This window comes from Mandrillus leucophaeus, unplaced genomic scaffold (assembly GCF_000951045.1).
Source record: "Mandrillus leucophaeus isolate KB7577 unplaced genomic scaffold, Mleu.le_1.0 Scaffold177, whole genome shotgun sequence".
In the NCBI taxonomy this organism is placed as follows: Eukaryota; Metazoa; Chordata; class Mammalia; order Primates; family Cercopithecidae; genus Mandrillus; species Mandrillus leucophaeus.
This window is the reverse complement of record NW_012101776.1, coordinates 957,669-962,512: the sequence shown is the minus strand read 5'-3', so window position 1 is coordinate 962,512 and position 4,844 is coordinate 957,669. Positions and strand designations below refer to the sequence as shown.

Below are 4,844 nucleotides of genomic sequence, written 5' to 3'. Positions count from 1 at the left end.
GAAGGAAGGAAGGAAGGAAGGAACGAAGGAAGGAAGGAAGGAAGTCTCTCTGAATTTCTTTCTTTATCTCTAAAATGGGGATAATACTAATACCAACCTCATTGTTGATACGTATTAAATGTAGTTGACTTCATATATGTAAAGCACTTAGCATAATGAACATGTCTGAATTGTTGTTCTATAACCTTACCTTCCATGATTCTATCTAATACACATCCCAACTCAGTGATACACAATGTCAATGACAGAAACATAATCAGCAAGAATAACAATCACTTATGCAGTGCTTCCTATGTGCCAGAAACTGTAAGATTATGAATATTTGTTGTTTTAAACCACTAAAGTTTAGGGTAGTTTGTTACATAGTAGTAGATAAGGTGGTAAGAGGTTATGTCTACTCTGTTTAACTGTTCTGGGCCTAGTTTCTTGTAGTCTCTGGTGTTTCATCAATAAAATAATGATAATTCCCTTTTTATCCATTTGTTAGAATTACATTAAAGTATTACCTTAGACTAAGACATGTGTTGCAAGGGATATGAAAGTGTTTCACTCAATGCCTAGCACATAGAAGGTATTCAGTAAATATTTCCATAACACTTCTGCTGCAACAAATCACTGCAGTTCTCTCCTCACTAGCAGCTTGGATTTCTAGCAATCAAGAGAGTCTCTTTAATGAATTCTTACACACAATTATAAGATCCTATGTAGGTTGCTATCCAAGAAAATTAAGGAAAAAATAATTTCTACACTAATGCTCAGCATGCCTGAACAGCTTACAAAGGAAGCCCTTTCCACGTCTCAGTGTCACACTCCAGGATTTTAATGTCCCATTTCTGAGAAACCATTCCAAACTGCAGTAAATGCAGTCCAAATGTATAAGGACTTGGTACATTGGCAACAAAGCAGATGCAAGAAAAATATGCAAACTCAAGAAAAATGCAAATTAGAAACAGTAAGTGATTTCACATGGTCATGAAATACCCCAGGGAGTGCACCAGGTCAGTGATTTCTTAAGAGAACTTTCAGAAGCAAGTGCACAACCCCAAGTGCTCTGCGGGTTTCTATTAAGACCCCACTTTTACAATTGGGAGAGACTAGATTCTGTGGGGCCTTTAATTATCTGTTCTTAAAAACCTAAATAATAAACATTGCAAGGACTCAGCCAGTTCATAATTATCTTCACGACAGTGACTCTCTTGGGGTTTTGCTGATTGGTCCTTACTTGAAAGGTGTAAATAGAGTAGGCAAGTAGGAAAAGCAAAGCATAAAAGAGGCAGTGCATCTCTCTGCTTGAGGACAACTCACTTTGGACAGCACCTCGAATGCTATCAGGGAAGCTAGAGTGTTCTCCTGTTCTTTGCTGTCCTTGCCAGTGTCTTCTCCTGAACTCACATCAGAAGTATGCCTTCAAGGCGAAAATGCAACAATAGTAATATTAATAATAATGAGTGAAGTGTATTAAGCACTTTTGTGCCAGCACTGTTCTCAGACAGGCAGACAGACACACACACACAAATAAATATGTATATATACACAAATGCTCCTCAACTTACAATGGGGTTATGTCCCGATAAACGCATCACACACACACACACACACATCCATTAACTATATTTCACAAATGAGGAACAGAAAAGTTACTAACTTGACCAAAGTCTTACAGTAAGAAGGTGATGCCAAGGTTCTAACCCAGGCACTCCAATTCTAAGGTCAACTCTGTTAGTGTTATCTAAAAAAGAAAAGCAATAATAAATTATCCACAAGAAAATTTTACAACCCAAGTTTTTCATACTCTTTAAAAAGACATTTTTTTCACATGTACTCTCATATTCTATGATTAGTCCTAGTCATTCTTACTTCACAGCTAGAGAAACTAAGACCAGAAGAGCTTCCAGAACTTGACTAGTACCACTCAATGAGTGGGAGGACCAGAACCCTGTATTGATCATGCAAACTTCACCACATAACAGCTTGTGATATTGAGTGAGTTGTTTCACCTATATGACCCCTCAAAACCAATTTATTAATCTAGAAAGTGGGAATAATAACAATTTCTGTGTAATAGGTTGTTGGAGCACAAAATAAAGTTATATGTGTAAAGCATTTAGCACAGTTCATGGTGCATACAGATCTGTAGTAAATATTTGTTATAATTATCAGCAAATCATCTCTCTCATTACTGCAGTTGATTCTCCTTTTTACATTATTGGAAAGAAATTTTTCAACTGAGTTTCAGTTGAATACAGTATTAGATTATTCCTTAACTGAGTTTCAGTATTTTAAATGTATACTCCCTACTCAAAACTACCTCCGAAATCACGCCTGTAATCCCAGCACTCTGGGAGGCCGAGGCAGGTGGATCATGAGGTCGGGAGATCAAGACCATCTTGGCTAACACAGTGAAACCCAGTCTCTACAAAAAATACAAAAAAACTAGCTGGGTGTGGTGGCGGGCGCCTGTAGTCCCAGCTACTCGGGAGGCTGAAGCAGGAGAATGGCGTGAACCCAGGAGGTGAAGCTCGCAGTGAGCTGAGATTATGCCACTGCACTACGGCTTGGGTGACAGAGTGAGACTCCATCTCAAAAAAACAAACAAACAAACAAACAAAAAAAGTACCTACTAAAAGGAAGTTCTTCAATGCTGAGACTTCGAACAAAGAAAAACTGTGCTCTAACAGGAAGCTGGTGACGTAGAAAGGTAAAGTTTCACTTCACAGGCACCTTTATTTCCCTCGAGGTGGACACTGAATGATTTGTGTGTGTGCACATTTTTCTATGCATTATTCAAAATTAAAATTCCTTAGAGGGAACCACTGAAAGCCAATTATTTAAAAAACTTAAAAAATGACAACTTGAAGAGTTCTTTGGTACGGATTCATCAAACTTAGCAATGATTTAACTGTAATTCTTTATTCAGATTCATCTCCCACAAAATAAAAATGCCATAAAGCTTTACAGCACTGTATTGTAATGAATAGAGAAACTAAAGAAAAAGTAAGATGAGCAAGTGAGAGGAAAACCCCAAAATGAGCCCATCCTGGCATCTTTCTAAAAAGAAAGAAACAAACAAACAAGCAGCCCCTCCTCTCAGCTCTTTGGAATGAAATATTTAATCTTGACAATATCTGCACTTCGTAGTTGATTCATAGCATGATCTATCTCAAACAAGTTAAGATTCAAATGAAGTTTGCAATTAATCTTTCTATATCACTTTGCAAAACATTCTCATAACCTCATCCAGCCCTTTTACAAATCAATCCTGTGAGATGAACATCACTGTGTTCCCATTTTACAGAGGAAGGCACTGAGCCACAGAGAGTCCATATACTCACGATCAACAAACCGGTAAGACTAAGAACCAGGAATGAAATTGTCTTCCTTCTCCAAATATCCTGTTCTTTATTATGAGTACCTAAAGAGTATTAAAAATTAATTATAGCTCAACAGTAGTAAGTAAATGTCCTTGTGTGAAATCCACAGTTTAAAACGTAAGGTTATCTATTTATCAAATAAATTAAATCCTACTCACTAAACAATATTCATTGAGCTCATTCTGTAAACAAACATTAGGCCAGGGGCAGATATGAAATATGAGGCTCAATCTGTGATCACAGAGATGAAATATACAATTTAGAGAGAGAAAGATAAGCATGATGACAAATAAATAATGTATGAAAATTAGTCACTATTTTAGGCCAACTTTTTCTAAGCTGTAAGCTGTCATCCTACTTCTGCCAGGTGTTAATAATCGTTTTAAAAAGTGGGGGAAGAAGAGTACTTCACGGTGGGAAGATATTCATTGAGGACATAAGCATCTTCCTCTTGGAAATTAACAATGCATAGTGGCCTATTTCAAGTTTTGAAAGCCCTGCAAACAATAAAATCCTGGTTAGTTTTTATTGAATCAGTATCTCCTAAACACTTTTTCATGAAACAAGGTTACTCATAAATCTTGTTGAGGAACTAATGTCCTAGGAAAGTGGTTTTCAAGCTTGAGCATGTACATAAGTATCATTGGGAAGGTTGCTAAAATACAAATGTGGGGCTCCACTCCAGAAATTCTGATTCAAGTGGTCTCATTTGTCATTTGAGAACTTGCATTTTGGTCCGATTCCTAGCTGATCTGATGTTTCAGGACTGGGAACTTAATTTGAGTAGTATCTCTACAGAACAGTTTTTAAAATGTTCTCCTGGAGTAGGATGGTGAGACTTCACAAAAATATAATACACTCAGGTGATGGACACCCTTAGTGTCCCGATTGGATCACTACACGTTATATACATGTAACCCATTCTCTCAAGTACCCCATAAATTTACACAAATAAATAAATAAAATTAGACTTTTCTCAATTAAAAAAATAAAATAAATGCTCCTCTAGAATGTTAGAATCTTTCTAATTTTTTGTAATAGTCATAAATACATATAAATAATCTCATTACATGCATGTAGTTACATTCCTTTACGTGATGCACCAGAAAGAACATTCATTATAAGACGGAAAGAATGAAGAGAAGAAGGCATTGTTTAAAAGACCTATTATGAGAATAACTCAAATTCTATGTCTACTATTATTAAACTGTGTGACTTAGAGCAGGGATCGGAAGGCGTTTTTTCTTTGTTTGTTTTTGTTTTATACTTTATGTTCTAGGGTCTATGTGCACAATGCACTGGCTTGTTACATATGTATACATGTGCCATCTTGGTGTGCTGCACCCATTAACTCGTCATTTACATTAGGTATATCTCCTAATGCTATCCCTCCCCACTTCCCCCACCCGACAACAGGCCCCAGTGTGTGATGTTCCCCTTCCTGTGTCCAAGTGTTCTCATTGTTCAATTCCC

General features: G+C 36.8%; 1 long non-coding RNA gene across 1 annotated transcript in view; it reads right to left on the bottom strand.

Moving 5' to 3' along the window:
• Positions 1-1,305: 1,305 nt before the first annotated feature.
• Positions 1,306-4,844, bottom strand: part of LOC105537629 — a 13,853-nt gene continuing 10,314 nt past the window's right edge. Inside the window, exons 2-3 of the long non-coding RNA XR_001005745.1 lie at positions 1,662-1,729; positions 1,306-1,405 (exon numbers count right to left, since the gene is read on the bottom strand). This is a non-coding gene — a long non-coding RNA (uncharacterized LOC105537629). The remainder of the gene's footprint in view (positions 1,406-1,661; positions 1,730-4,844) is intronic.